This window comes from Rana temporaria, chromosome 3, assembly GCF_905171775.1.
Source record: "Rana temporaria chromosome 3, aRanTem1.1, whole genome shotgun sequence".
NCBI lineage: Eukaryota > Metazoa > Chordata > Amphibia > Anura > Ranidae > Rana > Rana temporaria.
The window spans coordinates 25,471,141-25,495,498 of NC_053491.1; positions in this window are offsets into that span (position 1 = coordinate 25,471,141).

The window sequence follows — 24,358 nt, forward strand, 5'->3', positions numbered from 1 at the left end:
GCTAGATCATTTTTTAAAAATGATGGTGTGTAGTTTTAATGATGAAGTTGGGAAAACGTCATTTTTTGGACATGCTGAAAAATGTTTTTTTTTTTCATGCTGAAAAATGATTGTGTGTACGCGGCATTATTCTTCCTCCTCTGATTCTCATATGATTGCCATTTGTTAGGCCATTTCTTCCTTCTGGTAACAGCAATAATCACAATTACCGTATTTATCGGGGTAAAGCGCGCACCGCCGTATAGCGCGCACCCCCAACCTAGAAGGGAAATTTCAGGGAAAAAATAAAATACTTACAGTTTGAATGCCCCTCGTCTGTGTTTTGCCCGGCGTCCATCGGCGGCCTTGTCGTTCGTCTGCGGCCTTGGTGGTGTCCTCCCTGCTTCTCCCTCGCTGTTTCTGAGTTGATCCCCGCTTCCCGCGCTGTGTTTGAACGCTGCCACCGACATATACCGAGCGCAGTACACTCGGGTACACTCGGCCAGACTCGGCTCCCCTCGCGGTCATGCCCTGTGCCGCACAAAAAAGTGCGCGGTATACGCCGATAAATACGGTATATCATACATCCAGTTAAAAAAAAAAAAATCTAATTTGGGTGGCAATTGCAAGGATAACTTTGGTTTATCATTTAACACAAATTACATTAAGCTCAGGTTTTCATGGTAACACACATTTCAAACACATTTCAAGTTTTTTTTTTAACTTACAGTGTAGGATAATACTCAGGGCCTTCTTTTAGGCAGGGCAAAAGGGGGTGCTGCCCTGGGCCCAGTAATTGTTGTGGGGCCCAAAGCAGCCGCCCCTTTGAGCCTATACTGCCTGGAAATAGTCAACAAGTGGATTCAGGAGGGCCCAAGAAAATGTTTACCCATGGTCCAATCAATATTAAAAACGGCCCTGATAATACTGCCCAATTCATTTAAGGCAGTGGTCTCCAAACTGCAGCCCAGGGGCCGGATGTTGCCCTTTGCTTGCCTTTTGGGGCACTATTCCACCAACTGACACCAATGATAGGGTGCCATTACCTTTACTGACATCATCAATGGGGCACTATTCCTTCACGGCCAGAAAGAAAGAGAAGAAAACAGGGGGGGGGGGGGAGTTCTCAAATCGAAAGAATCACACTCAAAGGTCTACAGATGTGAGCACATGGCTTGCTGCCGCCATATTGGTTTGATAGCAAGATGACCATCAAGGCTTAACTATGGAAACACTGTGCTGTTTAAGAGTCAACTGAGAGAGTCCGCACCCCCATACCGGATTCTCTGTTTCTTCCAATTGGGATACCGTGGAGGATTTCTGGCTGTATCAAGAGGATTCCAGGGATACAGGAGACCATTAGACCCTGCAGAGGGCTAAATCTGCTGTCATATATGACCTCTTTAGGGGGTCTACCAGTTCGGTAAGAGTTCCCACGTAACGAGTGGGATTCTTTCGATTTGTGAACCCCCCCATTTCTCTTTCTTGGTGAAGGTGGAAGAAAGGAAAAATATAATTTTTTTCCACTTATTACTTGTGATTATTCACGTTATATGAGCGCAACTTATTTTTATGTAGTGGCCTGCTATTTTCTAACCAGCGCTGCTTTAAATTTAGAGGATAGTCTGAGAGTTAGTTGACTCAGACTGTATGATTTTTCACAAAATTTGGGCCTCTGTTCCAGCCATGGCTGTACAGTGAGTGACCACTATTGTTGTCTGGGGTGTTGTTATCATCCCAGGCCAAGGGTGGCAGCAGTCAGGTCAGGGTGTTTTGGGTGTTCCCCTTCAGCAGCCAATCAGAGGGAGTTGATCGTCCCGCTGTGCATGCTGGGGAGGAGTACTTAAGGGACAAACGTCATTAGTTCGGGGTAGTTGCCGATCCTGGTCTGTCGTCCCACCACCCCCTCCTGCCCGGGGGTTCGTGTTCAAGTGTTCCTGGCTCCGGGACCACGTTGGTCCGGGGTTGTGATCTTCCAAGTAGGCCCGGTAGTCAGACTGGGTCTACGCTTGCAGAGTGGTCCTGTGCTGTCCGTCCTGAGGGAGGAAGCCACTCGGTGAAGAACCTGTCTTGGAGAGCACCGAGCAAGAGGCTGGTATCTCGGGAGAGGCCTTGAACTTCATTGAAGGACACACCATTACTGAAAGGCTGAATGATGGTCGCCTGTCAGTTCTAAGTTCACAAGAAGTTATTCAGGAGAGATCCGGGTGCTGAATGCTGTGTTGAGAGGATTTTGGACCGAATATATCTCCATCTTTAGGAAGGTCTGTGGCAGAGACTTTACCAAGTTTCCGTGTGACATTCTGGCTGTTAGGTTGGTGAGAGAGGCCTATCCGGGTGCACAATACTCACTCTGGGTAGAGTGGCGACAAAAGCTACATGGAAGCAGGAGTGTTTCCGGACAGAAGTTTTACACCTGAACCTACTACCTATTACCTTTCCATCTCTTCAACTACTACTTGTATTCTTTTACCATGTTTGGAAAATAAAGCAAAGAAAAGGAAGTCTTAAGTGTGGACATTGAAGTTTTTCTCCACTCTCATCTGATTCCCTAGACGGCGAGGAAATAGAGGTAACATGCTGCCCAAAACAAACCAGCAGCTCCTTCGGGGGTTGTGCTACATTTACATATTTTTTTCTGCACTATAGAGATATCAGATGGTAATATGGTAATTCTCCTACGCCGTCGTATCTTAACTGCATATTTACGCTGGCCGCTAGGGGCGCGTACGCTGATTTACGCCTAGAATATGTAAATCAGCTAGATACGCCAATTAACGAACGTACGCCCGGCCGTCGCAGTACAGATACGCCGTTTACGTTAGGATTTTTCCGGCGTAAAGTTACCCCTGCTATATGAGGCGCAGCCAATGTTAAGTATGGACGTCGGCCCAGCGTCAAATTTTCCGTCGATTACGTTGTTTGCGTAAGTCGTTCGCTAAAAGGGCTGTGCGTCATTTACGTCGAAAGCATTGGCTTTTTGCGGGTTAATTTGGAGCATGCGCAGTGGGATACTTTCACAGACGGCACCGTTCGTAAAAAGCGTCATTTACGTGGGGTCACAATACATTAACATAAAACACGCCCACATGTTCCATATCTGAATTAGGCGGGCTTACGCCGGCCTATTTACGCTACGCCGCCGCAACTTTGCTTTGAGAATACTGCACTTGCCTGTCAAAGTTGCGGAGGCGTAGCGTAAATAGTATACGTTACGCCCGCTCAGAAATACGCACTCCCTACGTGAATCTGGCCCAATATTTGTTGTAATCTTCAGGCCTAAAATGATTTTCTAAATATGTGTGCAAAAAAAATAAAAATAAATAAAAAAAAGGCTCTGGCAGCGAAAGGGCTAAAGCACCAGAGTCTCTTCAGGGCCCATTTACATTATTACAGTGTAATAGCATTTGTAGTGGTTTTTTATTGCAGATGCTTTTACATTTTAGTACCATTTTTTCTGATCTTTGCATATAAAAAGCACTGATAACTGGTCCGTCTGATTCATATGCATTGTTTGTAATACATTTATTTCTTACACCTATAGCATTCCTTTTGATTGTTATTCCCAGATATTAGCAAGTCATTTCTGCTTGTGGTTTAGCAGCAGTCATTGTAACACACAAATCTCCACCCTTATTATCTGCTCCCAGATCCAGCTTCTGTAATGTAAAGGCATAGCCCATCAATTCTTATAGATCCATCAATAGTCCAATAAGAGCCATGAAAAGAGACACTGACAGCAGCAGGCTTATATGGGTAGTTATGACTTGTGGATGCGGACTGACTGCCACTATTGAATTTATAATAAACTAATAATGACCAAAGTATAGGACAATTTCCAGCCGGGTATTACATTTGTCCTGAGTTTATTACTATTATAAACCATAAAGTTCCAGCTCGTATATAACAAAGTGTGTATGTTCTCCAATGTCTACATTAAAAGCATTCTTTATTAACTGTATATATCTGCTGCTTGGCAAGCACAGTTTCCGCTCTGATGCTGAATGCTTCATGGAAAATAAGGAGATTACATTTAAGAACCCCGGAAAGATTTTTGTATTTTTTTCCCCCTCTGTCTTGCTCTTAAAGTTATATTAAAGTCATATTTTTTTTTAAATAACAAACATTTAATACTTACTTGCTCTATGCAGTGGTTTTGCACAGAGCAGACACGATCCTCTTTTTTTGGGGGTTTCCCCATTGAGTGCCCCCATAGCAAGTAGCTAGCTATGGGGGCACTAGTGAGTGCTTGCTGCCAAGCTGGCTCCATGTGTCTATCAGCCATACCCCCAGATTCCTCCTCACTCACTCCCCCCTCCTCGCCGATCCTTCTTTTCTCGGGTCCCCCTGCCGGCGCTCCTGGCTCCTCCCTCCACTGAGTGCCCCCAGAGCAGGTAGTTTACTATGGGGGCACGAGTGAGTGCTCGCTTCCAAGCTGGCTCCATGTTTCCATCAGCCCCGCCTTGAGATCCCTCCTCACTCACTCCTCCTTCCTCGCCGATCCTCCTTTTCTCGGTTCCCCCACCGGCGCTCCTGGCTCCTCCCCCCACTGAGTGCCGCAATAGCAAGTAGTTAGCTATGGGGGCACTAGTAAGTGCTAGCTCCAAAACAGGCTCCATGTGTCTATCATCCCTACCCCCAGATCCCTCCTCACGCACAACCCCTCCTCGCCGTTCCTCCTTTTCTTGGGCCCCCCACCGTGACTGGCCAATGGCTCCTGCTGCTGTCTCAGCCAATAAGGGGGGGGGGCGAGAGCCGAGGCTGCTGAACCGGCCGAAATTCGAATTGTCTATGGCCGGCTTAAAGTGATTATATTAGGTTTGTTTTTTTACAATAAAATAACATGTTACACTTACCTGCTCTGTGCAGTGGTTTTGCACAGAGCAGCCCTAATCCTATTTTTCTTGGGTCCCCCGCCGGTGCTCCTGGCCCCTCCCTCTTTATTGTGTGGGTGTAATTCAGAAACTAATAAAGTACCATTTGCCAGTGGAGTAGGTAAGGTCTCTTTCTATACAATAGGTCAACTAGATAGCTCTGTCATTATTACTGTGGTATGGAAGTGGGAGAGGGTACCTGTCAAAACTAGGTGTCTTTCCACTCCCCAAAAAAGGACATAATGTACAAAATTAGATAGAGGAGGTGGTTTGAGGACATAAAACGGAACTTCGCCTTTTGGATGGTCATAAATAACATCATCTACCAATCAAAAATAAAATAATCACAATTTGTAAATAGAGATGAGCCATTCACAGCTATTTCAATTCAGTTTGAAGTCTTAAAGTGGTTCTAATGGCTCAAGGTTTTGAAATCCCTTCTCTGTGCAGCAGCCCCCCCCCTACTCCCCCCTAATACTTACCTGAGCCCAATCTTCCTCCAGCGATATCCACAAGAGTCTCAGTTCTCCAGGGACTCTCCCTCCTCAAGGGCTGACACAGCAGCGGGAGCCAATGGCTGTCAATCACAGCCAGTGAGCCAACGAGGAGAGAGAGAGAGGGGCGAGAGTGAGCCATGGCTCTGTGGGTGAATGGACACACAGAGCAGGGCTCAGAAGCGAGCCTGCCTGGGGGCCCCCAGAGCAAGCTGCTTGGTCTGGGGACACTCAGCAGGAGGGAGAGGCCAGGAGCGCTGGTGGGGGACCTGAGAAAAACCATTACACAGAGCAGGTAAGTATGACATGTTTATTTTTTTATTGTAAATCTCCAGTGTTTTTTGTGTTTCTGCAAACCCTTGTGACTTGGCCTGTGATAAACTGCTGGGAGGCGTGGGAGCAGGCGTTTCCATCTGCCAAAGCCCCGTCTGGGCTTCGCCTAGGCTCCGCCCCCCGCAGGTGGCTCGTCTCATCAGCCCCACCTGCCCGCCCTTCATAATCTGGGCCAGAGCGCTGACGCACTATCCAGACCTGCCAGGTCCTGCCGGCGCTGCCTGTCTACACGTCCTGCTGTTTCTCCAGTGTTTTTTGTGTTTCTGCAAACCCTTGTGACTTGGCCTGTGATAAACTGCTGGGAGGCGTGGGAGCAGGCGTTTCCATCTGCCAGAGCCCCGTCTGGGCTCCGCCCCCTGCAGGTGGCTCGTCTCATCAGCCCCACCTGCCCGCCCTTCATAATCTGGGCCAGAGCGCTAACGCGCAGCGGCGGAGCAGCGCCATTGGCGCGCCTAAGGGCGCGACAAAGGGCGCAGCGTCTGCGGGCGTCCGCGGCCGTTCGCGACTGGCGAGGGCGTAAAACGCTGCCGGACTAATCTTTCCAAGCAGAAGGGAACTGGGAACACAGCGTGTGATCTGCGACCTGTGAGGGGGCACACCAAAAATTGTAAGTGACACTCCGATACATTTATCTTGACTCTCTAAAGTACTCTTTTTTGCCCCTAGGATACAAATATCAGAAATGGACTTGTTACAGTTTTACAACAATGGCTCAGTGGAGCCAGATGGATTAAAAGCTGCGTTTCTAAATTGCATTAACAAGGGACATCAACATACCGAGGGGGCCTATGGTCCCTGTCGAGGGCTTAGAACCTATTTAAAAAGTATACGGAAGGAAGCATGTTTGGAGGGGAAAGCTCAGTGTGGCCCTGACAAAGCCCACTATAAATATTTAGCAGCGAGACTGGTGGGTAATAGTAAATGGGCCTTAATGAATGTTCGCTCCTTAGTGGCCCATGCAAACAATATTTTTGATGTAATTAATGAACATGATTGTGACTTCCTATGTATAACTGAAACATGGCTGACGGATGCAAGCACTCCTGCTTTATCTGCAGCAGTACCGTCGGGGTACAAGATATTTACTCAAAATAGGGTTAATGGGCGGGGAGGTGGGACTGCTATTATCTTTAAGGATGTTTTTACTATAAAAAAAAGGAATGAGACTCGAGGAATGGGTTGTGAAATTCTATCCCTGCAATTAGAATGTGCAGTTAATATTTTTTATGATATACACATTATATATATTTCCCCTGCCAGGAAGGCATTGGCACTAGAGTTTTTCTGGACCTGGGCAGATAATGCCCTTTGTAAGTCGGCCCCCACACTTCTGTTGGGTGATTTTAATGTGTGGTTAGACAAACCAGATTTAGCTGAAGCCTGTCTTTTCCGTCAAAAAGGAGATGAGCTGGACTTATCCATCCTGAAGACGGAACCTACTCATATGCTGGGACACACTCTGGATGTAATACTTTCCAGGGATATAGCTATATCCCTGCGGAATGTGGTCCCCTACCCTTGGTCTGATCATGCAATTTTATTGTTTGATATAGATCTTCCAGGTGGGGGCGATAATGAAGGAGTTCAGCATAAAGATGCTACCTTCCGAAGTTTTAAAGACTTCCCCCAAGAGCTATTTAATCAACATTTAGCAACAGAGTTAGCTAATAACTCAGAAGGTAAAACAAAAACTGATGAGTTTTTTCAGATGCTGCATTATGGCATAACAGCAGCCCTGGATATAGTAGCCCCAGTACAGTCCAGAAAAGCAAAAAAAGGTAGAAAACTGGGCTCAGCAGACTGGTTCTCTCTTGATCTGGCTGACTTAAGGAAAAAGGGACGAGCCCTGGAAAGAACGTGGCGGAAAAACCAGTCCAAACCTAACCTTATAAAATGGAGAATCTTCATGCGCGGTTATAAAGCGGCAATTGTACGTGTAAAAAGATCTTATATATCATCTAAGATTGAGGCTGCAGGTAACAACCCTCAGGAGTTGTTTAGGATAGTGAAGAATTTCGCCAGTCCACAGGCAGCCCAGATGGAGGTGAAGGCTTCTAAAGAGAAAGCCCAAGAGTTTGCAGACTTTTTTGTGAATAAAATAATTAAAATATATAAGGGCCTTGAAGGCCAGGTAAGTGCCGAACTGGAGATGACAAGGTCACCCCCGTCGGCGGTAAGGGTACCATAAATTCTGGTTTCAGAATTTGATTTTAGGACAGTTTCCGCCATAGAAGTCTTGGATTTAATTGCAAAATCTAAGGCCTCAGCTCCTCCTTCCGACCCGTGTCCAGGCCAGGTGTTTAAAGAAGCCCGTGTGATTTTAGCCCCAGTTTTGGCTGACCTTATCAATTGCTCTCTAGTGGACGGTACCGTTCCTAGATTTTTTAAACGGGCAATTGTTACCCCTATCTTAAAAAAAGGTGGTACCGATCCCTCTGACCCGGAGAAGTCCAGGCCTATCACAGGGCTATCTTTTCCAGCCAAGATAATGGAGAAGGTTGTCTGTGGTCAGCTGCAGCTTTTCATGGAGGAGGGCAATCTGTTTGATAAGTGGCAGTCCGGTTTCCGGCCCAAACATGGCACGGAGACGGCGTTGCTGGATGTCATGGACCATCTACTAGTCGACGCGGACCGGGGGGTCCACTCAATCCTTATTCTCTTGGACCTGTCAGCCGCATTCGACACCAGATCAGATCACACGGCTTCAGGAGGTGGCGAGGGTGAGTGACCAGGCCTTGAAATGGTTCAAGTCATTTTTAGAGGAGAGGGAGTATAGGGTGAAACTGGGGGACTTCTACTCGGAGCCTATCAAGGTGACGTGTGGGGTCCCACAGGGGTCCCCGCTTTCCCCTCTTCTCTTTAACATCTATCTTCGCCCTCTGCTGGCGGTGATCGCAAGTCTGGGACTTCGATTTCAGTCCTATGCGGATGACACCCAGTTGTTCTCCAGAATCTCGACCAATGAGCCAGAGGCGGAGGCCAAGTTGGTAGCAGGTTTAGAGATCATAAAAAACTGGATGGCAGCTAACTACCTGCAGGTAAACCAGGCCAAAACCGAGGTTCTGATATCAGGGAATATTCCTGAGGGACACTGGGTGTTATCATGGCCTGATGGGGCAGGGGTGTGCCCACGGACGGCCGACACGGTGGGGACACTAGGGGTCCTAATTGACAGCGACTTGACGCTAATCCCCTATGTCGGTCAGGTTGTCAAGACCTGCCATTTTAAGATGCGGCTTCTTTACCGCATTTTGCCTTTTCTGTCAGATCTGGAGAGGATCTTGGTAGTGCGCGCTCTGGTCCTTCCACATCTGGACTATTGTAATGGTCTCCTGGCTGGACTGCCTCAAGTCCAGATTAGGAGACTTCAAAAAGTCCAGAATCAGGCGGTAAGGCTTGCATTAAATCTCAGAGGCCACAGCCCCACCGCGAGACATCAGGCTGCCCTGCATTGGCTCCCAGTTGGTCAGAGGGTGCGTTTTAAAATTCTAACACTTGTTTTTAAAGCGTTTCACGGGCTAGGACCCGCCTATTTATGTGAGAAATTGAATAGACATGTTACTGGCCGCTCCCTTAGATGGAGCTGCCAATTCCGTTTGGAACAGCCAAAGAGTCGGCTGAAAAAATGGGGGGGGCAGGGCTTTTTCTGTCCTTGGCCCGAGAGAATGGAATCTACTTCCCCTAAGTCTTAGACAGAGTCCTGACCTACCCACATTCAGGAGGGATCTAAAAACCTATCTGTGGGCAGAGGCAGATTGATAGGAAGAGTGAGGTTAGGGTCACTCTGGCAGGAAGCACTGCTAGATCTGTTGGGAATTGTGTGTTGTCTCTCTTTTGGTCTTATGTGATTTCTATGGTTTTTGTACTGTATTGGTTTTATGGTGTTATATTGTTGTTTTATTATTTGATTTTAATTGTGGTGCATATTTTATATTGTTACTATGTTAATTTATGCCTGTAACACTCGGTCCTGTTGTGAATTGTTAAGGTCTGGAAGCGTTTCGATACCTTCGGGTGATTCTACGCTATACAAGCAATAAACAATAAACAATAAACAATAATAATACATTTAAGCCGGCCATAGACGGTTCGCATCTCAGCCAGTTCAGCAGCCTTGGCTCCCCGGGACTCTCCCTCCTCATTGCCTGTGACAGAAGCTGGAGTCATTGGCTCCCAATGCTATTAATCACAGCCAGTGAGCCAATGAGGAGAGAGAGGGGCAGGGCCAAGCCGCGGCTCTGTGTGTGAATAGACACACAGAGCAGAGGCTCAGGAGTGAGCCTGCCTGGGTGCCCCCAGAGCAAGCTGCACTTGGGAGGAGGGAGGGGACAGGTGCCTGGAGGGGGACCCAAGAAGAAAAGGATTTATTTGGGCTGCTCTGTTCAAAACCACTGCACAGAGCAGGTAAGTATAACATGTTTTTTTGGTAAAAAATCGGAACCTTTATTATCCCTTTAACCACTTAAGACCCGGACCTTTAGGCAGCTAAATGACCCGGCCAGGTTTTGCGATTCGGCACTGCGTCGCTTTAATAGACAATTGCGCGGTTGTGCGACGTGGCTCCCAAACAAAATTGGCATGCCTTTTTCCCCACAAATAGAGCTTTCTTTTGGTGGTATTTGATCACCTCTGCAGTTTTTATTTTTTGCGCTATGAACAAAAATAGAGCGCCAATTTTGAAAAAAATGCAATATTTTTTACTTTTTTCTATAATAAATATCCCCCAAAAATATATATAAAAAAAAAATTTCCACAGTTTAGGCCGATACGTATTCTTCTACCTAGTTTTGGTAAAAAAATCGCAATAAGCGTTTATCGGTTGGGTTGCGCAAAATGTATAGTGTTTACAAAATAGGGGATAGTTTTATTGCATTTATATTATTATTTTTTTTACTACTAATGGCGGCGGACACTTCGGACAATTTTGACACATTTTTGGGACCATTGTCATTTTCACAGCAAAAAATGCATTTAAATTGCATTGTTTACTGTGAAAATTACAATTGCAGTTTGGGAGTTAACCACAAGGGGGCGCTGAAGGGGTTATGTATGACCTAATATGTGTTTCTAACTGTAGGGGGGTGTGGCTGTAGGTGTGACATCATCGATTGTGTACCCCTATAAAAGGGATCAACCGATCGATGACGCCGCCACAGTGAAGAACGGGGAAGCTGTGTTTACACACAGCTCTCCCCGTTCTTCAGCTCCGGGGACCGATCGTGGGACTCCAGCGGCAATCGGGTCCGCGAGTCTCGCGGTCCCGGTCACGGAGCTTTGGACCGGGTCGCGGGCGCACAGGACGTACCTGTACGTGCATGTGCCCAGCTGTGCCATTCTGCCGACGTAAATGTGCAGGAGGCGGTACTTAAGTGGTTAAGCTGGCCAAAGACAGTTCAAATGGATAAAAAAAGTCGGGACTTTATATATAGCGCGCACGATTAAAAGCAAAAAATGAGCTAGTGTGTCAGATATCTATACATTTATTGAATAGTAAAAAATACATAGAACACCATAATGCATATTCCATCACCCAACATGATTAATTAAATTCATATATATATACATTATTTCATAAAATCATTAGATAAGACAGTAAAATCATGAGTTACATGATTCAGTGTGATTGATGCATCCGAAGCTCGACGCGTTTCGCGACTTGGGCAGCTCATCAGGAGCTATTTATATAATAGATGACTATAAAAAACAAGAGCATTGTACCAAAAATGTATTATTGTAAGCAGGGCCGGATTTGCTCTCCATGCCGCCCCAAGGCCAGGTTCCACAATGCACCCCCTCCCCGCCAACCGACCCCCCCCCAAATCAACGGAGAATGTGCGGCACGGTTAGATCAAATATGTTTTGTTTGTTTTTTTACTTTTTTATCACTTTTTTTATTATTTATTTGTAGCTTGTTGATTACTTTTTAAAATGTTTGTATCATTTTCTTATTATTTTTTTTATTCTTTACTTTTTTATTTTATTAATTTAATTATTATTTCTTATTATTTATTTATTTTTTATCAATTTTTTTTCACTTAACTTTTTTGCTATCACACAGGAGAAAACTATTTCCTGTGTGATAGCAATTGGAGATGACATGTTCTCTTTATTGACCCTGTCACCTCCAAAACAGGAGTCCTAGCACTGTGCTAGAACTCCAGTCACAGCTGAGATGGGAAGAGCACAGCTCTCCCCTCTCACTGTGTACATCGGCAGCAGGGACAGGAGACAGACTCGGTGGCCGGGGGGGGGGGACGGAGTCCCGAAGACAGAGCCAGCAGAGAGAGGTATGTGGGGTGGGGGAGAGGGGAGAACGGACGGGAGCTCATATTTTACAAGTGATTTTGTTGACATTGCCGCAATCACTTGTTAACGAGCGAGCGGATTCCCCCATAACTTACCGCCCTAACTGTATGTTCCGGGCGTCGGGGGACTCCATGCCACTGCCGCCCCTTGGAGCCCTGCCGCCCCATGCCGCCTGGCCTCAGTGGCCTTGTGGGAAATCTGGGCCTGATTGTAAGGAAAAAGGGACACAGAGGCCCAGATTCTCAAAGGGCTTACGACGGCGCAACGCCATTTGCGCCGTCGTAAGTCCTAATCTGGGCTGCCGTATCTATGCGACTGATTCTTAGAATCAGTTACGCATAGATATCCCTTAGATCTGACAGGCTTACTAAGTCCACCTTGACAACCTCCCCCGTCCAACTGTCTTATATTATACCGTAAATGCAAAAAAAATTGCATTTAAGATCTGACAGCGTAAGAGCCTTACGGCTCTTACGCTGTCAGATCTTAAATGCAATTTTTTTTCCCGCCGCTAGGTGTCGCCTCGCCGTTTTCCCCGTCGTCTATGCAAATTGGCTATTTACGCGAGATTCCCGAACGTACGCGCGGACGACGCAGTGAATTTACGACGTTTACGTAAGCGTAAACTTGCCCCTGCTATATGAGGGGCAAGTTTACGAAGGTCCGTTGTATGCCATGTTAAGTATGGCGTCGGGTCAGCGCCGGCTTTTTCCGTAGTTTACGACGTTTTCCTAAGTCGTCCGCGAATACGACTTTACGTCAATGACGCTCACATCGGCGTAGTGTAAATGGCTTACGCTACGGCGCCGCAGATTCTACAAGAATCTGGCCCTATGGCTCCGCAGGAGAGATTCCCCCATCAACACAGTCAGTGGTCAACCCGTGGTTGCAGGAAAGAAAATTGCTCAATCTATGCAATCAATAGTGTTGCTCACGAATATTCGCATTGCGAATATTCGTTACGAATATGGCATATTCGAATATTCGCGAATAACTCGAATTTCCCGGCCAAAATTCGCTATTCCGAATATTCGTATTTTTTCAAATTTATTTTTAAAACAGATCACATCCTAGTGATCTCCATCGACGTCTAAAAGCATTGCTGGTATGATTAGAGACCCTGGGCCGAGTAGCTAAGCTGAGGCGATCCTTTTATGTTGCCGAATATTCGCAATCGCGAATATTCGTATTACGAATATTCATGAATACTTTCTCCGCCCTTCTTTTGCATCAGAGCCAATCAGAGTTCTCCTACCACAGTTGTCAGAGGTTAGCAACCTCCATAGCAACCAATAGGAACCTGCCTGCATGACCAGTATATAAGATCACTCCCAGCAGTATTTCAGTGCAGATTCACAAGGTGGCTAGAGAGAGTGGAGTGTTTCTGTGCGTTTTTCCAGTGTATCACATCTTCAAAGAATTTTCCATCTTTTGTCCCGTGTCATCATTTGCATGTCACCTCTTTAATGAGAATAATAACTGTTTAACATAAAGACATTTAAGAGATGTCAACATAAACGGTTTACTTGGCTTTTTTTTAACTCAACAGAATCAGGGGCCCCAGTGTGCAGTTGATCTTTACCTAACTCAATACAGGTCAGTCTAGAGGAGAGATCTGTATTTTCCAAATCTATGGTTATTCAATATTTATTAACCACTTCCTTACTGGGCACTTAAACCCCTTCCTGACCAGAGGACTTTTTGCGATTCGGCACTGCGTCGCTTTAACTGACAATTGCGCTCCCAAACAAAATTAACGTCCTTTTTTCCCCACAAATAGAGCTTTCTTTTGGTGGTATTTGATCACCTCTGCGGTTTTTATTTTTTGCGCTATAAACAAAAATAGAGCGACAATTTTGAAAAAAAATAAAATATTTTTACTTTGTTGCTATAATAAATAGCTCAATTTTTTTTTTTACGGTTTTTTTTTATCCTCAGTCTAGGCCGATACGTATTCTACATATTTTTAGTAAAAAAAAAAAAAAAATCGCAATAAGCGGTTTGCGCAAAAGTTATAGCGCCTACAAAATAAGGGACAGAATTATTATTTATTTATTTATTTATTTTTTTTTACTAGAAATGGCGGCGATCTGCGATTTTTATTGGGACTGCGACGTTATGGCGGACACATCGGACACTTTTGACACATTTTTGGCGCCATTCACATTTATACTGCAATCAGTGCTATAAATATGCACTAATTACTGTATACATTTTTTTTTTTACTAGAAATGGCGGCGATCTGCGATTTTTATTGGGACTGCAACGTTATGGCGGACACATCGGACACTTTTGACACATTTTTGGCGCCATTCACATTTATACTGCAATCAGTGCTATAAATATGCACTAATTACTGTATAAATTTTTTTTTTTACTAGAAATGGCGGCGATCTGCGATTTTTATTGGGACTGCAACGTTATGGCGGAAACATCGGACACTTTTGACACATTTTTGGCGCCATTCACATTTATACTGCAATCAGTGCTATAAATATGCACTAATTACTGTATAAATGTGACTGGCAGGGAAGGGGTTAACACTAGGGGGTGAGGAAGGGGTTAAATGTGTACCCTAATTAGTGTTCTAACTGTGGGGGAAGGGGGGTGACTGGGGGGGTGACCGATCTGTGTCCCTATGTACAAGAGACACAGATCCGTCTCCTCTCTCCCCTGACAGCACCGCTGTCTGCGAGAGCCGGGAATGAGAGATGATCTCATATGTAAACATATGAGATCATCTCTCATTGGCCGCACAGATCGCCTAGGAAACGGCCGCTCCGATTGGCCGTTCACGGCGATCTGTGACTGGCTGTGTCCAAGGGACACGGCCAGCACAGCAGTTCCCCGCTGCGCGCTCGGGAGCGCGTGCGGGGAACGTGCAAAGGGGAGGCCGTAAAAACACGGCCTGTTAGAGATTGGGAGCCGCGCTGAGGCCGTACAAAGTCGTACGGCCGTCAGCAAGTGGTTAAACTAATCAATATACAAATCGGTCAAAGTAAACCCTCAAATCTATATAATAATGTATTTATTTTATTAATACCTTGTTGTTAGTTGCAGGGTCCATTACGTAAAACCACACTTTTTCCAAAGGGCAGGTGAAATTGAATGTTTCGAAATTTCTCAATCAATTTCGCATTCGTATTAGCGAAAATGTTTTTTTGATAAAATATCACGAATATTCGATTTTAGCGAATATTTCACGAATATTTGTCTATATATTCGTGATATATCGCAAAATCGAATATGGCGTATTCCGCTCAACACTAGCAATCAAGACAATCTCTCTGTTCTCTAGTTGACCCCAGTCTGCAGTTATAGCAATTGGCACATTCTTGGTAAAATCACAATTTGTCCAATCTAATTTTCTCATCTCTATATGTAAACAATTGCAGTTCCTCTTTGTTAATATAAAAAAAAAAAAGCCTATTTCCATGGCAGAGGAGTTCAAACATTACATTGCACAAACTAATCTCATACAAATCCATAGGCTAGCTTGCATCTGCTTTATCTGCTATAGATTGCTTATTCAAGAATTAAGAATTCACATTACGCATCCCCACTGGTTAGTAATTAACTTCATCAGCAGAATGATATTAATATGGATGGGGTTTGGCATGATGCAGAAGAGCATATAGCAGAAGAAAGCAACCATGTTATAGGAGCCAATGCAAAAGAGTATTCCCGCTAAAAAAAAAAAAAAATCACAGCGACATTGGACTTTAAAAGGCCCAAGAGAAAAAGAAATAAGATGCTAAATAATTTATTTGGAGAAACAGTCAGCGAAGAGGAACAAATAATGTTTCACTATAAGAACCGGGACCTTTGCCTCTCCCCCTTTTTCGCTCTGGTACCTGATGCCCTGGCCGATCGCATTAGTGAAATTTTCATTTGATGGCATTTTAATATTCTGGCTTGATGACTTTTTAGCAACATTTACTTTCAGAGGTCTCCAGTGCTCCCTCAGAGGAAATGAAACATGTCAAAACCCATTACAAAAATCAAAATTTAAATACCTCGGCCACGTTAGGGCTTACACACAATCCCATCAGCGCTTAAGCTGCAGCACACAGCTACTCATTCGCTTGCTCGGATGGTAATGAGTACATTTTATAAAGCATTCCGGGGTCATGAAACATACGCTACTGATCTATCTTAACCCATTGATTGCTTTGATGCACAGGGCTTGGAAAGGTTTATTGAAATGGAGTGGAACAAGAATTTCACGGGAAGACAATTTAATTGAAATCTATATTGTTATTTCTTTTATTTATTGATTTCTTACAAATTGTAAAACCTAACAAACCAAGTTGGGGTTAAATTTTTGAATTTAAAACGAATGGGGCTTGCCGCCCTGAATTGAAATTTTTAGCTTTTGGTAGACGCTGAGGAGTTAAACCACTTGACAGTTTGCTGTATCTCTCAGGGGTGCTAGAGCTGATAGGTCCATATACCTGCTGCAGCTATTCCAAGGTTGTAACAATTTCCCTGCTGGGTATTTATTTAGTATTTTGCAATGGAGCATGCATAATGGGATATTGGAACATTGAATGGTGGCTGGGACAGTATTTAGGAGCTACTGTACTGTACAGCAGAAAGAGCTTGCAAGTGGTGACCCCAAGAGATATAAGAAGCCAACTGTTGATCCAGACCCTAATGCCGCGTATACGCGACCGTTTTTCGGGTTCTAAAAAAATTAAGCTTTTTTTTAACCACTTAAGACCCGGACCTTCAGGTTCAATAAAGATTTATTGAGTTTTTAAGACAGTATAAACAGAAGGGTAACATGGTGCGACCGAGCGTCCGGCAGAGGGCGACTCGGTCACCAAATCAGAGGACATAAACAATCCGCATTACACAACTTAAAATGGTACAAGCAGTTATAGCAACATGAGATAAATTTAGGAAATGACAATTCTTTAGAGGCACATCCTCAGCCTATGATGTCCTCCCCCAACCTGGACGCCCCCATGGGATCCAGCTGCGTCCATGGTCCAGGGGAGCATGGGGGGTCGAATTGCCTATAGTAGGCATTAGGCTGAGACACCCTTACTCGTCAATACCATGTGCAATAAGTGTTAGCAAACAAAAATGAGATGCGAGAGCAAGTGACCATATATAACAATCAGATTGTGCATAAATAAGACCAAGATGTGGCCGGAGAGAGTCAGCCAGAAGGGAAAACGGAAAGGAGGAAGTAGAGAAAGGAAAGGGCCTGAGACGGAGGAAGGGGAAGGGAAAAGAGGAAGGGGAGGGGGAAAGGGTTGGGGATAGGGTGTAGGAAGCGGTGCGCTCATCCCCCATCAGGGGGACTCCCTATTGTCCTGGATGGAGTCAGCCAATGGGCGTCTAATAAAGACCCGGACCTTTAGGCAGCTAAAGGACCAGGCCAGTTTTTGCGATTCGGCACTGCGTCGCTTTAACTGACAATTGCGCGGTCATGCGACGTGGCTCCCAAACAAAATTGGCGTCCTTTTTCCCCACAAATAGAGCTTTCTTTTGGTGTTATTTGATCACCTCTGCGGTTTTTATTTTTTGCGCTATAAACAAAAATAGAGCGACAATTTTGAAAAAAAATCTATATTTTTAACTTTTTGCTATAATAAATATCCCCCAAAACTATATATAAAAAAAATGTTTTTTCCTCGGTTTAGGCCGATACGTATTCTTCTACCTATTTTTGGTAAAAAAAATTGCAATAAGCATTTATCGATTGGTTTGCGCAAAATTTATGGCGTTTACAAAATAGGGGATAGTTTTATTGCATTTTTATTAAAAAAAATGTTTTACTACTAATGGCGGCGATAATCGATTTTTTTTGTGACTGCGACATTATGGCGGACACTTCGGACAATTTTGACACATTTTTGGGACCATTGTAATTTTCACAGCAACAATGCATTACAAATGCATTGTTTACTGTGAAAATGACAATTGCAGTTTGGGAGTTAACCACAAGGGGGCGCTGAAGGGGTTAAGTGTGACCTAATTTTTGTTTTTTAACTGTAGGGGGGTGTGGCTGTAGGTGTGACGTCATTGATTGTGCTTCCCTATAAAAGGGAACACACGATCAATGAGGGCGCCACAGTGAAGAACAGGGAAGCTGTGTTTACACACAGCTCTCCCCGTTCATCAGCTCCGGGGACCGATCGCGGGACTCCAGCGGCGATCGGGTCCGCGGGTCCCGCGGTCACGGAGCTAAGGACCGGGTCCTGGCTGGGCACTTAAAGAGGACGTACCTGTACGTGCTTGTGCCCAGCCGTGCCATTCTGCCGACATATATGTGCAGGAGGCGGTCCTTAAGTGGTTAATGTCATTAAAAACAATCGTGTGTGGGCTTCAGAGCATTTTTGGGGTTCTAAAAAATGGGCAAGATTTTTTAGAACATGCTCTATTTTATTACGACGTTTTTAACGTTGTAGGGCCAGATTCACGTAGAATTGCCCTACGCTGCGGCGGCGTAACGTATTACATTTACGTTACACCGCCGCAAGTTTTCAGCGTAAGTGCTTGATTCACAAAACACTTGCCTGTAAACTTGCGGCGGCGTAGCGTAAATCCGCCCGGCGCAAGCCCGCCTAATTCAAGTTCCCTTGCGCCGAACGTACTGCGCATGCTCCGTCTCTAAAATTTCCCAACGTGCATTGCGCTAAATGACGTCGCAAGGACGTCATTGGTTTCGACGTTAACGTAAATGGCGTCCAGCGCCATTCACGGACGACTTACGCAAACGACGTGAAAATTTCAAATTTTGACGCGGGAACGACGGCCATACTTAACATTGGCTAGACCACCTAGAGGGCAGCTTTAGTTTTACGCGGCATATCTCTACGAAAACAACGTAAATTTACAGCGACGGGCAAAGCGGACGTTCGTGAATCGGCGTAACTAGTCATTTGCATATTCTACACCGACCGTAATGGAATCGCCACCTAGCGACCGGCCTAGAATTGCAGCCTAAGATCCGACGGTGTAAGTCACTTACACCTGTCGGATCTTAGGGCTATCTATGCGTAACCTGATTCTATGAATCAGGCGCATAGATACGACAATCGTATCTCAGAAATACGACGGCGTATCAGAAGATACGCCGTTGTATCTCTTTTGTAAATCTGGCCCGTAGTTTTTAAGGTTGTAAAAAATGGTTGTGTGTGGGCTTTAACGATGTGAAAAATCCGCGCATGCTCAGAAGCAGGTTATGAGATGGGAGCGCTTGTTCTGGAAAAACTAGCGTTCATAATGGAGTAAGCACATTCATCACGCTGTAACAGACAGAAAAGCGCGAATCGTCTTTTACTAACACGAAATCAGCTAAAGCAGCCCAAAGGGTGGCGCCATTCGAATGGAACTTCCCCTTTATAGTGCCGTCGTACGTGTTGTACGCCATCACGCTTTGCTAGAGCATTTTTTTTTTCATGATCGTGTGTAGGCAAGGCCTTTTGAAAAAAACGTTTTTTCTAGACCCTTAAAAACATCATTTTTTAGAACCCGAAAAACGGTCATGTGTACGCGGCATCAGACTACTCATTTATATGTCATTTAACCTTTTTGCTGCCAGGAAAGTTTTTTGCATGTTTAAAAAAATTATAATTTTAGGTCTGGAAATTACATAAAAGCCCCAAACATTGTATATTTTCTGAAAGCAGACACACTAGAGAATAATAAAGTGGCAGTTCCAATTTTTGATGCCACTTGATATTACCGCCAAGGTCTAGGAAATGCAAAATTTTTGTAAAAAAACACACTAATGGTACACATGGTCGGAATTTCTGTCAATAAATGTTCGATGTGAGCTTGTTGTCGGAAAATCCGACCGTGTGTATGCTCCATCGGACATTTGCTGTCGGAATTTCCAATAACAAATGTTTGAGAGCTGGTTCTCAAGTTTTGCTCGGAAATTCCGATCGTGTGTAGCCAATTCCGAAGCACAAAAATCCTACGCATTCTCGGAATCAATTCGACGCATACTCTGAATCATTGAAGTAAATTTTTCTTGGCTCGTTGTAGTGTTGTACATCACCACGTTCTTGGCGATCGGAATTTCTGCCAACATTTGAGTGACCATGTGTATGCAAGTTTGAGCAAACATCCGTCGGAAAAAAAAAATTCCCAGTTTTGTTGTCGGAATGTCCGATCACTAAGCCTTATACACACAATCAGATTTCCATCGGACAAATCTGTGGATTTTTGTCCGAAGGGCGTGGCCGTGAACTTGTTCTGCATACCGATGGCAGAACTTTTTTGAGCCAACATACATGAAACTACATTGTTTTTCTGCTGTTTAGAGCAAACCTTTGCAGCTTCTGCTAATGTTGTCTGATGGTTAGCATTGGTTCAAGGGAAAAGTGTTTGTACTTTGGATCTTATCCGGATAATCCGATGGAACACATTTGTTGTCGAACAATTTGAGAGCATGGCTATCCAACATTTGTTTTTGGAAATTCCAATAACAATTGTCCGATGGAGAATACAGACGGTCGGATTATCCAACAAAACCCTTCCATCACACAATTGTTGTCGGAATATCCGATCATGTGTACGGGCCCTAAAACGTGCATATTTATCTCTGCCAGAATCACTATAGCCAAAAAATTGGAGGTCAACTACCATCCCATTTGACCAACTTAAGCACAAGCTCTCTTGGCTTTTGATAAATGAAAGACTCTTGAATGACAAAATAGTGGTCTTTGAAAAAATTCTGGGGCCGTGGATCATATACTTGAGTGGAGATCTCCGTACGGCTCCAAGCTGAGGAGCCTTTGAGCGTCAGGGATCAGAGCTTGGGGTGTCCCCCCCCCCCCTTTTCATTTTCTTTCTTCTTTTCTCTCTATTTTATATCTTCTTGGTTTCATAAGGAGTTTGACGAGTACTATCTGAGTGCTAAGAAAGAGGAACCCAGTGTTCTCACTCATATGAACAAACATCAGGTACTCTGCAACTGATATAATGTCTACATGTTTTGCTATTGCTCTATCTGATGTGAAAACGCTAATATAAAACATTGAAACGAAACAAGACAAATGCAATAAACTACCCAAGTTTTTGGTAAAATATAAAAGACGAGGTTGCACCGAGTAAATAGATACCCAACATGTCAAACCTTAAATTTGTTAGCGCCCGTGAAATGGCGGCAAACTTCAGTACCCTATATTTTCTATAGGCGATGCTTCAAAAGCTAAAGTGCAATTTATGACCATATAACATGGAACAGTGCATACCAAATTCAACAAAAATAATAAAAATCTAAAAATCTTAATAGTCCATTAATCTTCAGTGAGAAATCTTGATAAATGTGCAAAGAAAAGTCCTTCACCACTTGAAGAAAATTCAAATGACACCCAAAGTGCTCAAATGAAGAACCTGCTCACCAGATAGCCATGACCTCTCTGATTAAAAATAAGGTGTGAAGCGTTATATGGAGAAATCCTTCAGTGGGTATACTGGAGAAACATTCAGGGCCAGATTCACAAAAGAGATACGACGGCGTATCTCCTGATACGCCGTCGTATCTCTGAGATCCGCCCGTCGTAACTATGCGCCTGATTCATAGAATCAGGTTACGCATAGTTCTCACTAAGATCCGACAGGTGTAATTGACTTACACCGTCGGATCTTAGGCTGCAATTCTAGGCCGGCCGCTAGGTGGCGATTCCATTGCGGTCGGCGTAGAATATGCAAATGACTAGTTACGCCGATTCACGAACGTACGCTTTGCCCGTCGCTCTAAATTTACGTTGTTTCCGTCGAGATACGCGTCGTAAAACTAAGGCTGCCCTCTAGGTGGTCTAGCCAATGTTAAGTATGGCCGTCGTTCCCGCGTCGAAATTTGAAAATTCACGTCGTTTGCGTAAGTCGTCCGTGAATGGTGCTGGACGCCATTTACGTTAACGTCGAAACCAATGACGTCCTTGCAACATCATTTAGCGCAATGCACGTCGGGTAATTTTACGGACGGAGCATGCGCAGTACGTTCGGCGCGGGAACGCGCCTAATTTAAATGGTGCCCGCCCCATTTGAATTAAGCGGGCTTGCGCCGGGCGGATTTATGCTACGCTGCCGCAAGTTTACAGGCAAGTGCTTTGTGAATCAGGCACTTACGCTGTAAACTTGCGGCTGTGTAACGTAAATGGGATACGTTACGCCGCCGCAGCGCAGCCAGATTCTATGTGGATCTGGCCCTCAATCTTTTATGATATGGTCTCCTCTCCATCACGATGCCTGGGATGAAAGACAAAGGGAGAACAAATTGTGTAATACTCTTTTTCCTAAAACGATGAGTAACACAAAAAATCCTGCTTCTATTTGTTTGTTCCTTGTCCCGACACAGAGGATGACCTGCGAGAATGCTGCTAGGGAGCCGCACACCGCCGTGCTCTTTCTAGAAGGTCGGCGTGCGTTTCACTCCCCTGGAGAGACAAACCGGAAGCTCGGACCCAGAAGTGACCAGAAGAGGCCTCGACGTGTGTTTCTGATGCTGAACGCGAACTCCTTTAAAATCAATAAGGGACATATCTGTCAAATCAAAAACACCCCTTTTCTGGGCTAATAGGTAAAGGGTTGTCAAAAATGCATGTTTACTGTCCTGTGAGTGTTAAATAGAAGCCAGAAGAGAATTGTCCTTTGCTGGCAATTTACAAAAAAAATATTTTGCAAATGTCAATGTTGCAAAAAATCACTACTCCCAGCCAAAATGCACTGGTACGTGTTCCCCAGGGCAGAACTCAGCAGCCCCATGGCAAAGCAATTGTCATCATGTTGATGAGGACAAGGGCCTCTTCCCCACAACCCTGGCCAATGGTTTAGGGTGTCTTCAGGAAAAGAGCTAAATCTGGAAGCCACCTTTAATAATAAGGGGGCCCCTAGTCCTTTTTTTTTTAAATCCCCCGAAAATGGCTTTCATTGTAAAAACCATCATTAACCACTTGTCTACAAAGGTACGTTTATAAACGACATGGTAGACAAGTGGTTAAATCAAGCTTGATACCAGCTTTAATGCCGCGTACACACGATCATTTTTCGGCATGAAAAAAACGTTGTTTTAAAAAAAATTCATTTAAAATGATCGTGTGTGGTCTTCACATCATTTTTCGGGTTCTGAAAAACGAAAAAAAAAAAATTCCGAACATGCTGCATTTTTTAACAACGTTTTAAACTATGTAGTTTTTCGGGTTGTAAAAAATGATCATGTGTGGACTAAAACGACGTTAAAAACCCGTGCATGCTCAGAAGCAAGTTATGAGACGGGAGCGCTCGTTCTGGTAAAACTACCATTCATAATGGAGATAGCACATTCATCACGCTGTAACAGACAGAAAGCGCAAATCGTCTTTTACTAACACGGAATCAGCTAAAGCAGCCCCAAGGGTGGCGTCATCCGCATGGAACTTCCCCTTTATAGTGTCGTCGTACGTGTTGTACGTCACCGCGCTTCTGACACGATCGTTTTTTTAACCGATGGTGTGTAGGCGCGACGGACCATCAGTCAGCTTCATCGGTTAACCTATGACAACGGTCCTTCAGACCGTTCTCATCGGATGGACTGATCATGTGTACAAGGCTTAAGTCTATATTTTAGGTTAAAGTATTTATGAAGCCAATTTTTTTTTCTTTTTTTGAATAGAGAAAGATTACAACCACTGAAAGTTTTTCATTTTTTTTTTCACATATTTCACATTTGGGAGTTTTCCCTTTACCTCCTGTTCCACCGAAGCAACAGGAAGTAAATGTATCTTTCCAATGTGAGGAAAATCTCCTCTTAGACAGTTGTCACTGGAACAAGTGTTCCCGATTTCACCTCTACTCTTATTCTGGTGGAAACTCAAAATGTTGGCTTTACCCTCACTTTCATTCTCAGTTAGGTTGAGCTTTGTTGGGTTGAGGTTTAGGGATTGAGCCGTGTTATTTATTATTTCATTTTCATTTTTTATTTTGTTTACTGTAGATATTACTATTTACAGTTGTTACATCGATTATATTTTCTAAACATTATGATATAATCAAAAACCTAAACTTGGAATTAATGCATTCTATAGTAACTGTGCTTGCCATACTACAGGACACAACGAGATTGGCAAAAAGAATGGCACCTCTATCTGTACAGCAGCCTACAACTTTTCTTCCACACACTGGTGAGTCAGTAATGTTGGTCTGATGAAAACGGTCCATCAGACCATTCTCATCGGTTTAACCGATCGTGTGTATGCGGCATTACTATAGAGCAGAGGTGTCCAACCCGCGGCTCAAGTAGGCTATGAATGTGGCCCAACACAAGATCATAAACTTACTTAAAGTGGAGTTCCACCCATAAATATAACATTACATCAGTAGTTTTAAAAAAATGTCATTAGTCCTTTACGAATTTTTTTTTTTTTT